Below are 14,461 nucleotides of genomic sequence, written 5' to 3' on the forward strand. Positions count from 1 at the left end.
GCTGTCATTAATCATGATAATAGTTTTCTAATAACTTTGGCTCATTTGAAAACATATGATCCCTTAAATTCACCTGGGAATACAATTGGTTGCATTGAGATTGCAGCACACAGGCCACTCTTCAGCAACAGGAGATCTCCAGAGACATTAACGTGGGTTTGGTCCTAGGACCTCATGTGAATGGGGTTTTCACCCTTAGCACTTTCAATGTGAGATACCTCTTCGTTCTGAGATGCAACAAAATAATGGTAAAGCACTCCCTGAGGCAGAGGCAATTCCTTTGGAGCTGGGTGCTGGGTAGGTTTTCAGAAGTAGAGGAGCTTCTGAACATAGGAACTTTCTTAGATATGAACCAAACTCGGGCACAGTAGGCAAAATTAGGCCAAATCTGCTCAACATCCTCAGAGGTCGTTAGTGCCTTGGGGTACAGGTGTTTCTACAGCCTTTTAAACAGCCTGCAGAAGCTTTGGATGCTAAAGATGCTTTTGCAACCACTACCTTGTTCATCTACCCTCTTAAAGTGCTAGATACCCACAAAGGGTACTCCAACTCTGCCCCTAACACCTAGAGAAAGAGCGTGCTCTGCCTCTGCCACTTTGGTCCTGCTGGGAGCAAATCGGGTGAGGGCAGAAGGGAAGCTCATTCGAACTCATCTCACCGGTACACAGACTCTGTCACCGAGAACTCTGCTCCCGCTAGGGATTCCAAAACAACTTTGTGTTTTCATGTAGTCTGACAGGCTAGGGATGTTCACAAAGAAAAGAACTCCTATTTGCACAGATATATTTGTTAAAAGGAAAAGAGTTAACAAAATGTCTGCTTCTTGGCTCAGAAATGTAAACCTGTTAGGTGTTCCTGCTCTTAGAGCCATTTGGCCATCAGCACCCAATGCCACTTACAGAAATATTCGTTTGCTTGTTCAGCTCTTACTTGTCATGTTATTTCTCCTCTTTCTAAACAACACATTCTCCTCTTTGCTCTTTTGACAGCCAGATCTGCCAGTGAGCCTCAGGCTTCGGGAACTGAAAAGGTAAGGATTCTGAAATATTTTCTTCTAGGATCTTCTTGAATCTCACCAGAACTTCAAAAGGAAAATACCTATCTTAAGTGATGCTATAGGTGAAAAAATGTAACATGTGATATTTATTTAACATTCATAGCATCTTTAGCAATATTGACACCACTTTGGGATTTCAGCAGGAAAATGGCTCTCCTTGTAACCAGATTTCTCACCCACATTTCCCTGTTTTCTTCTAAAAGCTTGAGTTGGAGACCTTTCATGGTCGCTGCCTTAATGAACAAAATATATTTCTGTGGCACCAAACATGACCAATCAGGTACAGCCGTGGAGGACATACCCTGGGGAACAGAGCCGTTAGCTAGGTCAGAGGTTAGATCAGAGAAAGGCAAACCCTGTTGTCAACAGATTGTAGGAGCCTTTGTAGCAGCAACAACAACACCTACAACAAAAGGTCAATTTAATGCTGGTGGGTTTCTTCTTGAAGAAGCTGAGCTGACTTTTGAAACTAGCTAAAGCCCTTTTCACCTGGCTACAGATTTGAAAAGTCACCATATTGCTGAGACAGTTGATAGTGTGTGTGCTCTCCCCAACTAAAACAGTTTCCTCTAGTCGGTGACATGGATTGTCAACCTCCCTTTTAAAATTTAACTTTATTATGAAAAGTTGCAAGCATAGACCAAAATAGAGAGAATAATATAATGAACTTCCATATCCATATTCACTTAATTTTAACAATTTCCAACTCATGGCCAGTATAGTTTGATTTATACACGCACCTCCTTTCTTCTTTCCTCATTGGATGTTTGACAGTGGCTTGAATTTGGTTATTGAATCTTTAATTTTTTATTTACATAATTATTCAGTGGCTACAGCAAAATGCTAATAAGAAATAAAACCTACTTATAAATGACTTTGTTTTCTGGGGCTAGTCATTCATCCATTTATTCTTCCAATAAACATTTAGTATTTACTAGTGCCAGAAACTTCTTAGGGTAAGAGAGCCAATTTCCCCCACTTCACATTTATGAAGCCCCCGAATTTGGACTTCTGGCATCTCCAGATGAGGCTACCTGTCGGAGACACACCAACAAAACGAAGAGATGACACTCATCATGTCACTTTAATTGTTAGATGTCAACATTGGAAATGTGCCACGATTTTTAAAACCTGTTCTGACACCTTCTCACTTAAAATACTGTAAATTTAAAAACAAAACACTTTTCCCAACTCTCTCGTGTACCTTCTTATTTTATCCTAAGTGTTTGTCTAATTATCTGCCTCCCTTTCAAGAATATAAGCTCTGAGAAAGCATTTTGCCTTGAGTCTCTAGCAAGGTGGCTGCACTTGTTACATATTTAATACCAACTGTTGAAGGGCTGAACAAATGAGTGAATGCCAGATGCTGGGAATATGAAGATGAAAAATACTCAGGCCTCGTCCCAGAGGTGCTCAGTCTCGTGGGGAAGAGAGCCTTGCAAAAAGGAGCTCTCTGAGCAGAGTGCTCTGGGTGAGAGAGGAGAGGACTAACTTGGTGGAGAGTTTGGCAAGAGGCTTGATGATCAAGGGGCATTTATTTGAGCTGTGACATGAAGTGCCACCAGCCAAATAAAGCCAGAAAAGTTAGAGAAAGGCATTCTGGGAATAAGGAATCACATGTGAAAGTACACAAAGGGCCCAAAGAGCCTGGTGGAACCTTCAGCAATTTACAGTGGCGACAGCACAGTTGGGATGTAGCAGTCTGAAGAGGTGTGGCTTGAGAAGCAGGCCGATTAAGCGGGGTAGGACTCTTAAGTGCCAGGTTCTAGTTTGGGTGGGAAGACAGAAAAGGGCACGTAACTCTCTTTAAAGGTAATTCCTTAGGCTACCTAGTACAGTATAAAAATGTGGAGAGAGACTAATGGAAAGGAGACCAGTAGAGATCTTGGGTTTGGAAATGGTGGGGGAACTGCTGATTAAGGATGAGAAGTGAAGGGACAGCAGACATCTGGAATGACTGCCAGATTCCTCTGTTGGAAGATGATATGGGTTGTGATAACTGGGATACAAATGCAGGAAGAAAGGATTCAACTCTGTGGAGTGGCCACAGCCAGATAGATAAGTCCAGTAGGCTGCTTATAGTTGGGTACTGAGCAGGGATTAACAGTTCAGACCCCACATCAGAATCTCCAGGGGAAAGTTTAAAAGCACTCATATGCAGGCCCTACCCAGACCAGCTGAATCAGAATCCCTGAGGGAGGGGCCTGGACATCTGCATTTTTTAAAAGCTTTCCAGGTATTTTAATATGCAGGCAGGGTTGAGAATCTCTAGTCTAGAGCTTATTAAACAAAAGACCTTTGTATGTCTGCTTTTAAGACCATGTATAGCCTTTGCTGCTCCATATTGAGGTTTTTTTGGAGTTCAGTACTTAATATCTTATAGGTGAGTATTGAGCCATACATTTGACCAAATTTTGCTAGTAATAAAGACATCATAATAATGTTTTATAAGTATTTGATATTCTTTGTCTGATACTTGGGTTGATTACTTTCATGCTAATAAATATTCTTAAATGGTTTCAATTCAAGCAGAATTTCTCAATGGGGGCCACAGGCATGTTGAGTGGAATAATTCCTCACTGTTCTCTTTGTTTTCCTGTCCTTGGCTCACAGAAGGCCAGAGGCATCTTCCAGTCACTGTGATACTCAGAGACACTGAGAACTACTGTGTCCCAGTGTACAACTTTAAAGAGTTTATTTGGCATTTTCCACTGTCACCTAAAAGCACTTTTGCTTCTTGCAAAATTATTGGTTTCAGGTATGCTCCATGGTTCTTTCTGTAAGTGGTCTCTGTGCTAACAAACTAAGGAAAGAAACTAAATAAAGCAGATGTGTACAAGGAAGTATTGTTTTGTTCTGTTGGAGGGATTTTGAGCATATTTGCTCTTGTACTAAGTCTATTTTTTTAGGTCTATACAGGGAAGCAAATTAAACAGTAGGTAAGCAATGGTCAAATATTGGGGTTTAAAGCAAAATACTACTAAGGCATCATGAGAATTGAATAGCAACGATGATGAAGAATGTATTTATTTCCTACTGCTGCTGTAACAAAATGTTGCAAACAGTGGTATAAAGCAAGACAAATTTATTACCTTACAGTTCTGCAGCTTCAGTTCTGTAGGGATCTCTCTGGGCTAAAAGCAAAGTATCGACAGAGCTACGTTCCTCTGTGAAGGCTCTAGGGGAGAATTCATTTTTTTTGACTAATGGCTTGTGGAGTCTGCTTTCCCCCATCTTTAAAAGAAGCAACATTGCATCGCTGTGGCTTTCTACAGCAATTACATCTAATTCTGAACACATCCAGGAAAGGTTCTTTGATTTTAAGGACCCACATTATAAGATTTGGCACACCTGTATCATCTAGGCTAATCTCCACTTCTCAAGGTCCTTAATTTAATCACATCTTCAAAGTCTCTTTATCTGTGTGAGGTTGCAGGTTCTAGGGATTATTAGGACATGGACCTACTTGGAGGCTATTATCTACCTACTCCAAAGTAATTAATTGTTTTAGTGCCTCAGGTAGCAAAGGTTATCTAACATTTTACTGAGAAGTTTTAGGGTTCCCAAATTGATGATGCAAGTTCTTGTCTTGATTCTGCCAATCCTGTCTTCTAGATACAGGCACTGAAGGCTTTTGGTCTTCTTGGAGTGTTTGGCTTTGGATAAAGTGGACAGATTCAAGTCCAAGGGCTCCTTTCTTGGCCAGACTTTCTGGTACTATGGGTGTGGCCTCTGGAGAGTGTGCTGCTTTTGACGTTTTTCCAACCCTGACAAGTTTGCCTGCAGTGTGCAGGTTCCAAAGTCTTTGAATAGCAGCAAAGAAATGGGAGATTTTTATTTTGTGCTGTTATGTCTGCCTGTCATACTTTATTTATGAGGCTCTAAAATGTGGAAACTGAAGGGAAATAATAACATCATAATTCAGAGCCTCACTGTAGTGGTATTTACTATAGCTGACTTCTAGGTGTGGTTTAATCCCCCACAAGAAGCTTGAGCACCATCCGTCATGGAGGTAAGATCTGGGTTTCTGACCACGAGGGTAGGCCTTGGGTAGAGTTGTGAATTGTTTGGATATCCTCCCCAATCCCTTTCTGGGCTCCTTCTTGGTGGGACTCCCAGTCTTGTTTTCATTTTCAGAACAGCCTCATTTCAGCTTTGAACCTCAGTTTTGTCTTGTTTTGTTTTGTGAATCAAACAAGTTCCGGCAGAAATGAAAGGTGGTCAAGTCATGATGCTGTCATTTAAACTGATTATTTTATTCTTTTCCAAAGAGAAATTAGAGAGTAAATAAAAATAAGAGATCCAAAGGACTGTTCTAGGTGCAGGGTTTCTTTGGGGACAATAGAAAGGTCTGGGAACCAGATGGAGGGGATGACCGCAGACATCGTGAAGGTGCAGAATGCCTTTGAACAGAGCAGTTTGAAATGGCGAATGGTTCATTTTATGCTATGTGAATTTTCCTCAAATAAAACAAGTGCCCATTGGACTTCAAGAGATTTTTTTTAAGGCTGCTTCTCATCCTAAGTTCTGGAAGAAGCTTAAATCCATTTCAGTACCCTTACGTTAGGTTTCTAGATCAAAATTGTTGTTCTATCCTGTCCCATTATTGGGAGAAGGTGTTTAGACCTGAAAGTGTCTGAAAAGCAGAACTAATGAGAATAGTCTCTAGGAGGTGAAAGAGGAACACCTCTGTGCTGGCCACCATGCCCCCCTCAGTTGGAGCATCATCCCATAGTGATGGCTGCAGGTTTGATTCCTGGTCAGAGCACACACCTAGGTTGCAGGTTTGGTCCCCGGTTGGGGTACATAGGAGAGGCAACTGATCAATGTTTCACATTGATGTTTCCCTCTCTCTCTCCTCCCTTCCCTTCTCTCTAGAATCAATAAGCATGTCCATGGGTGAAGATTAAAAAAAAAGGGGGAGCATTTCTGAGAATTAAGACACTATTAATATGTATAGTTTTTGTTACTGAATTATAGGCTGGCCTGTACTTTGCATAGTTGATCACAATAAGAATTTGTGTTTTTTTAAGTGTAACAATTTAAAACACTGGACTTTCTTTCACCTATCATGGGATAGAAGTTGTATCAACAAAGCTGGAAAGTTTTTCAATACCCTATAGTAGCAGACTGTAATTGGATATGATAAATGGAAAGATGCAGCAACTTTAGTAAAATGTGGGCATAGGAACGAATTTCACATAAATGTCTTCTACTGAAATATCTCCTTGGATAGCCTCAAGGGCTGTCACCTCATCAAAGTCTGCTGGCACCTGTCTAAGGGGTGACTCCATAGGGTCTCTACACACAGGCTTTGGCTTAGTGATGAAACGTTAAGGTTTTTAATTCCTTCTAGATTCAGAGACAACGATTTTGACCTTTCTACAGAGAGGTAACTAGGCAACCAGTATAGCACTTAACCAGTGCATAGCATCCAAAGTTCATAGCTATTACATCATTTAAAAAAAATACTATTTAAATCTGTCTTTTAGCCTTGGCATATGCTACCATGTAACCTTTAATTTCTTAGAAAATATCATGCAAACCCCCAGCTCTGAAATAGAATGGTTTCTAGAAGCCCACCGTCCTCTGACATTTGGAAGGAAGTGTGCCTGCAAGAACAGTGGTAATAGAGTTGAGAGGTCGCCATATGCACTGTGTTTTATAACTGGGAGTTTAAAAAGTAGGTTTCATTTTTTGTATGTGAAGGTATACGAGTTTAAAACCATCTCCTCTGCAGGTGGTAGTGAGCATTCCTCACAAAGTGACCGATGGAAACATACATTCGCAGAGGGGAGAGCTGGCTTTCACGCTAGCCTGCCTTTCACTAGATCCAGCTTTTTACTTTGCTGGATTGGCGGTAACTAGAAGTACCTAGAATGATCAACAGACAAGAATGTATTGAAAGCGTTTGATGTGTCAGACACTACACTGGGTATATACCATATTCCTTTTCTGTGATAACCATGCTTTTAGTTTTTTCATTTTTTTTATTATGAAAGGAATTTATGTGTATGTTTTTTAAAAATTCAAGTGGTAGACATGGGATGACATGAAAACTAGAAGTTTCTTTCCAAACACCAACTTCTAGCCCCACTCCCTAGAGGTTAACACTGTTATTAGTTCCTGTGTGTTCCAGAAATTTTTATTTACTTGTCGGTCTGTATTGAAAAAGTGACCATGATAAGCACCATTAAAACACCTGTTCCTAAGCTTTTTTTCTAGACTATAGACTATTTAAATTTTGAGATACTACTTGATACTTCTTTTTGAAATGCACCTTTTAAAACCAAAAAAAAAATGTTAGAACCAAAGTGATGATGCCACTAGAGGGATGGTGACAGAGAGAACTATCACTGGAAAATGTCAATGTGTCATTTTAGCCTCCGTATAATTTACATGCAGAATTTAGGAATAAATCTTACGGTAGTTCATTGTAATTTTCAAAGTCATCTGGTGCACATTATCTCCGTTTACCCTTTTGATGACCCTGTGACGCAGGGATTGTTTACTTATTTTACCAAGGAGGAAGCTGTGGTTCCCAGGGGTTAAGTAACTTGCCCACGAACACAGCTGAAGAGTGACAGGATCACTTCTAGAACACGAGCCCCTTCCAAGATTTGCTCCCGAACCAGACCACACTGGCAGCTGTGGGGAAGGGCGAGGCGCAGAAACACCTCTGCGGCTCCAGCAGTGACCAGCTGTGAAGTAAAGGGGGCGCTGCTGGGCTTGCAGCCCCCAGATGGGTCATGACGTTGTTCTGATTCTGTCCGTTGGGCAGATAGATTATTCAATGAAGTACATACACATTGGCGGGGGGTGGGGGGTGGGTGCTGGCTCTCTCCTTACAGTTTCCCCACTAGCTATGTCTATTCCTGTTTTGTTTGTTTGGGTAATACTGGCCACAGGGTTGGGGGCTTGACCCAAGCTGGTATTTCAAACCCAGACCACAGGAGTTTGTTCAAAGGGTGGACATGCAACCCAGCAGGGGCTGATAACTTCTTCTGCTGGAATTTTCCAGCTCAAGTTGAGGAAGAGAGGTCCCAAGGTGGTAAGAATCACGTAAGGCCATGTTTCAGTCTGGAGAGAATGAAGTCCAGTGTGCAGAAGGGAAGCAAAAGAGAGACAGACAGACAGGGACAGATGGATAAAGTGAAGGAGAGAGCAAAATAACACTTGGAGACCATGAATCCAGATGATGTGAGACAATTCATTTCCATTTTTTGCCTAAGTTAATTTAAATTGCTACCGAAAGAATCCTGACTGGTATCTGCAGGCCTTTGTTTCTTCATCTATAAAATGGGGGCTATAATATTTGTCTTGATGGTATCCGGACAATAGTAGTCCCCGCCTATCCACAGAGGATACGTTTAAAGACCCCCAGTGGTGCCTGAAACCTTGGATAGTACTAAAGCCTGTACACAAGGTCTGCCCAGAAGGTATCCAGCCATGTAATATGAAAAGTAGAGACATTTTTTAAAGAAGATACAAGGTACAAGAAATACCATACAAGGACAATGATGCCTCAGTCCCCTCTAAAGCAGGCACCTTGGGACCTCACACAGTTCTCCCAATCTCCATCAGCTGCCCTGTCATGTTTTCCTGAATCTCACTGATGGTCTCAAAGGTGACTTAGTATTGGGAAAACCCAGGAGTCACAAGGCACCAAATCTGGGTTGTTGGGGGGCGGAGTCACCTGGGTGATTTGATGTTTTACCAAAAAACTCTGCATGAGATGTGATGTATGAGTGAGCAAGTTGTTGTAATGAAGCTGTCAATCACCAGCTGCCCATAGCTGCAGCCTTCTGAATCATCCAAATAGTTTCCATGGAAGAATGTTCAAGCTTAATGCAAAATCTGATGCAGATTTATTGCTCTAGTCTCTCATTTTGAATGCGACGGCCACACAGTATACATGCTCACTCAATGGCATCTACTGCCCCACTGACTAGTACAGTGAAGTCGTCATGGTTCACACATGCTCATTCCAGTCCACTCTCCTTGGCTGACAGGTTATATCAATGTTACACAAACTGTTCTCGTTGTATTAACAATGGCTGGCTTTTTCCAGACATACCTCATATACTGTTTTTTCTATATAAGGCACAGTAAGAAATTAACAATAACAACTAATAATAAAATAGAACAATTTTAGCAATATACTATAATAAAAGTTATGTGAATGTAGTTTCTCAAAATATCTTTATGTATTGCACTTACCCTTCTTCATGTGATGCTGTGAGGTGATACAAGGCCCACATGAAGAGGTGAATAACACAAGCATTGTGACATAGTGCTAGGCTATTGTAAGGGTTCCTTGAACACAAACCCTGAGATACCATGACTGTCGATCTGATAACTGAGAGAGCAACTAAGTGACTAAGGGGTGGGCAGCAGGTACAGGGAGGATACACTGGACAAAGGGATGATTCATGTTCTGGGTGGGATGGAGCTGGATGGCATGAGATTTCATCACGTTACTCAGAACAGTATGCAATTTAAAATTTATGAATTGTTTATTTCTGGAATTTTCCATTTAATGTTTTTAGACCTGCAATTGACTGGGGGTAACTGAAACTATGGGAAGTGAAACCGTGGATAAAAGGGGACTGCTGTACTGTAAAGATCAGTTGAGATAATGAATAGGAAAGCTCTTCCTAACTGTAAAATGCTATCTAAATACAGGATGGTGTTATTCATTGATACATTGCATTGAGTAAGGAAAAGTTGAAAGAATGAAATAAAGAAAATAAGGAGAGCTTTGTAAGAGCCATCTGGTGTTATGAAGAATTAAATGGAAGCTGCCAGAATTCTCCAGATATTCATTTGATTTCAAATACTCTTAAGTTCGCACAGATACTCTTAATGAATACAAGGATAGCTCTTACCTCACTGGTTCCAGTTAATTCAATGAATTACTCATTTCTACATGTGGCCCTAATGTATGGCAAACACACACACATGCACACACACAAAAACAGAAATAAACAAATCACCATATTAATATTTCAATATTTTAACTTTTTCACTTAAAACAGCTTTATGGAGTCATACTAAGTGACATTTCAGAGAAAAATCATCAAAGGAAATCAACCTTAAAGTAGCTATTGTAGTTATACTTCATTTGGGAATGATATAGCTGGGGTGATTCTGGAGATGGGAGGTTATTTATTTTGGGCTTAGATGGGATCAAGATCCATTTTTTCTCTCCCAGGACTTATATCTTTGATATAAGCTCTCAGTAATCACAGCCTTCTTGAGATTATAGTGTATGCATGACCCGGGATGCCTTCGCTTTCACAGCACTTGTTACTACGTTTGAAACGCCTCTCAGTGAGGGAAAACAGAGGGTACCTGTGAAATCTGTTCTCTCTCTTGTATTTGCTGTTTAGACCATTTTTGTGGTAGCAAACCTGTCTTTCTTCATATTTGATAGTAGCACTCCAAAAGTGGTTTCAAGTCTCAAACTAAGTAGAGTAGCATATGCAAAAGTTGGAAGGTGCCATGGAAATATGATCTGTGAACATAAAGCAACATGATATAGCAACCTGAAGCTGTTTTACATCCCTTACATTTTAAAATCTGAGAAATGAGAAATGTATCCACTATCTTTACTGTTCTTGTAAATCTACGTGAATCTGCCTTTGCCTTACACAGTGGCCAGTGCAGTGAGAGTGAGTCAGTATGTCTGACCACACATCACCTTACTGCTGTGCACCTTTGCCTGGGTGTGACATCACCTCTGTGAATGTCAGTGTTTTCCTGTCAACTGAGGACTTGGAATAAGTTCATTTTTCTGAGTAGCACTTCAGGGTATGTCAGCTGTGTTGGAAACAATTGACAACCTCAAATTGATTAATTTTAGCAGAGCTTAATAAAGAGAATATTTACAAGCACATGGGGAGAGTATAGGGAACGTGCAGGGGGGATTACATGCCTGTAGGGCTCCTTTACTGCCTGTTGGCCTAAAGGGAGGAGGAGGACTGGGATAAGAGGACTCCTGAGTGGAGCTGCGGCCCCCAGGAAACAGGCTAGCCAGACTGTAATGACATGGCAGACAGGGGTCCCAGGAAACAAATACCCTGAAATGATTCTCCTCCCTCTTCTGATCTGCTTGTGTTTCCCAGTGACCAAAGCCAACAGGAAGACAAAGAACAAATTAGCCTTGTTTCTGAGTCCATGCAGTTTAGTCTCCTGGGGCACAGAGCTGGGCAGAGCAGAATGAGGGATGAATGGGGAAGGGCAAGTGGAACATACAATATCCAACACAGTCAGCCTTCACTGTTAGTGTTTTTTGAAAGAAATAACACTCTCCCCCCCCCCAAATCTAGCTATCTTACCAAAAGCAATTGTTTCAACTAACTTTTACTTTTTAATTAATTTTGCTTAATCCAAGTCATAGTTCAACTTCAAATGGGCCTCAGTACAGTGGTAACATTGGGTGAAGTTCAGTTGTTTGGTGAAAGATGATCTAGAGGAGAAAACCACCCTCGTGTTTGTCCTATTTAGAGATGGGCTGACAACCTCAACTTAAAGTTCAGGTTTGGCAAAAGGGGCAGCAAAAAGTAGGTAGCAACTCCGAACAATCCGCATTCTTGGGTCTCCCATATTCTAAGGAGTGACTATTGTACGATGCCCAGCCAGTGGGCTGAATGGCCAACTTTTGTTTTGTGCAGCTTGCCTTTCATCTCAAAACTATTTTCAGTCCTTTGACCCAAGGACCAGGGTTATTTGCCTTGACCTAATCCAGATTAACACTCTGACCCACTGAAAATGAATAAATCAACTGAATCAAATAAATCCCCACTATTGGAGAGGTATTTGTGGCAGCATATGATGACAGACAAAAGAAAACAAATTTGGAATGCCACACGCTAGAGCATAAACCTCTTCTATGGACCAGAAAATTCCCTGACTTTGGAAATTCTGGGATGCAGGGATCTCAGAAAAAAGAGTCGGGTCTGTAATAGGAATAGTGAGAGGCAGTGTGGTGCGGTGAAAAGCACATGGATTTGGTTAAGAAGAAGAGATCTCAGCTTCATACGGACTGCAGTCACCTTGGCAAATTACTGAACTCTCTTGTCCTCAGGTTTCCTCATGTGCAAAATAATAATTTGAATTGTTGTAAAATTAATTGAAACCTTGTATGCAGAATGAAGGCACTGTTTTCTGCACAGTGGTCATTCAAATACTTTGGGGGGGTGTACTCACTTTTTAAGTAATATTGATTCTTAACAGCTTTATTGAGGTGTAATTTACATGAGATGTAATTGGCATACAATACATGACACATTCAAAGTTGATGTATTTGACTGCACAAATCCATAAAACTATTGCCACAGTCAAGGTAATGAATATACCCATCCACAGTTTCCTCCTGCCTGGTAGCAATATCTCCTTCCCAACCTCATATTCAGGTCACCACTGACCTGCTTTGTCACTCTGGAGGAGTTTGCATTTTCTAGAATTTCATATAGATGCAGTTATATATTATAATATAAAATTCTAGAGGAAAATGGCTTCTTTTGCTCAGCATAATTACATGGAAATACATCCACATTGTATGTATCAGTAGTCTGTCACTGAATAGTTAGTGGTCTGTTGGATTGGTGTACCACAATTTATCTGCTCACTTATTAGAAGAAATTGCTCAATTATGTTTTAATTCTGTTTCCATTCTTCTTCTCTTATCAAGAGTATGAGAAAAAAATTTCACATATTTCATGTTACCACTGACATTCCTATTAACACCCTCCAGGAGTAGCATAATTTGCAAGAATTGGGTATAAATGCACATATAACAATAATTGTGTTCATTAACCCCTGGTTTAGGTTGAGTTCTGAACTGGTTTAGCCTAGGCTTTCTTTCATTCTTTACCATAAATAAGCAACCTGGAAGAAATAACTCAAATACGCATCAACTAATGAGTTTATGAAATTATGGCATATCTCTGTAATAAAATATCATTTGCCATAAAAAGGAATGGAATACTGATTCATGCTTGCAACATGGATGAACCTTGAAAAGATTATACTAAGTGAAAGAGACCAGACACAACAGGCCACATGTTATATGGCTTGATTTCTTGAAATGCCCAGAGTAGGCAAATCCATAAAGACAGAAAGTAGATTAGTGGTTGCAGGGGTTGCCGGGGAGAGAGAAGTGGTTAGTGACTACTAATGGGTGTGGGTTTTCTCTTTGGGGTGATGAAAATGTTCTGGAATTTGATAGTGGTGATAGATACACAACTCTGTAAATGTTCTAAAAATCACTCAATTGTATACTTTAAAGAGTGAATTTTATAGTGTGTGTAGTATATTTCAATAGGCTGTTTATTTCTGAGAGAGAGAGAGAGAGAGAGAGAGAGAGAGAGAGAAACATCGATTGGTTGCTCCCAACTGGGTAATGAACCGCAACTCAGGCATACGTCCTGACTCAGAATCGAATCAGCAACATTTTGATTCACAGGATGATGCCCAGCCAACTGAGCCACACCGGTCAGGGCAAGAGGGGGGCGGGCTGTTACTTTTAAAAAGCAATCTATGAAATGTTGTTTGGATAAAAACATCAAGAGCAGCAATTAATCTAATTTCTCTCTTTTTTGTTTGCCGAAGGGAACACTTACAGCTGTTTACTTCATTGATCCAGGTCTTGGTCACAAATTGGAACTTGCCAACATTAGGAAGCAAAAAGGTCATGTCTGTAATACGTCATATTTTGAGAGGTAGTTCATTCTCATGCTGTTTTGGTTTTCTTGAGACAGCAAGGGGCCTGCAGCTACCTTGGTGTTTTTGTCTTTTCCTTTCCTTTTAAAAACAACATGCATTCAAACTGTCTAATCACCCCTTCCTCTAGCCTGAGTTAGTTAAACTAGATACAGGATATCCTGTCAGTAAAGCATCTTAGCTAAGTCACATTATTTACCAAATGCTTAGCGGCAGCAGATAGAATAAGTAGAAGTCCAAATACTCAAAATAATCCTTGGAAAGGAAAAGAAGCCAGTAGCTCAGAATTAGTAGTGTTTTCGAGCAGCTGTGGAGGGTGGGAATGAGGACAGACTTCCTCCCTTTCTAATTGTCTTCCTTCACCTGGTGAAACACCGCCTTATTTAGAAGGCTTCTAGCCATTCAAGTGCTGTGAATCAGGACCCGCATTGTCACATCTGGAAATAGAGCTTTGCCTGCTGTCTTCCCAAGAAATCAGTGTTTCCTGGGGCCTCATGTTTTGTCATTGAGAAAAAGGCTGTTTGCCCTGCTCTTATACATTTTACTAGCCAAAGTTTGAATTTTGATGTCATTTAATTTGAAGCATAAAGTGAATGAAAGGTATTAGCCTTGAGTGAAAGCAAAACCCATGTAATGGTACTCAGAAATGTTACCTTTGATTTTGTCATAACTGCAAAT

At 40.6% G+C, this 14,461-nt stretch overlaps 1 protein-coding gene across 1 annotated transcript in view; it reads left to right on the plus strand.

Moving 5' to 3' along the window:
• GNG2 (G protein subunit gamma 2) overlaps positions 1-14,461 on the plus strand; it is a 108,761-nt gene that overhangs the window by 16,471 nt on the left and 77,829 nt on the right. Inside the window, exon 2 of the mRNA XM_036010028.1 lies at positions 990-1,030. The gene's annotated coding sequence lies outside the window, so the exon portion shown is untranslated. The remainder of the gene's footprint in view (positions 1-989; positions 1,031-14,461) is intronic.

Source organism: Phyllostomus discolor, chromosome 1 (genome assembly GCF_004126475.2).
Source record: "Phyllostomus discolor isolate MPI-MPIP mPhyDis1 chromosome 1, mPhyDis1.pri.v3, whole genome shotgun sequence".
In the NCBI taxonomy this organism is placed as follows: domain Eukaryota; kingdom Metazoa; phylum Chordata; class Mammalia; order Chiroptera; family Phyllostomidae; genus Phyllostomus; species Phyllostomus discolor.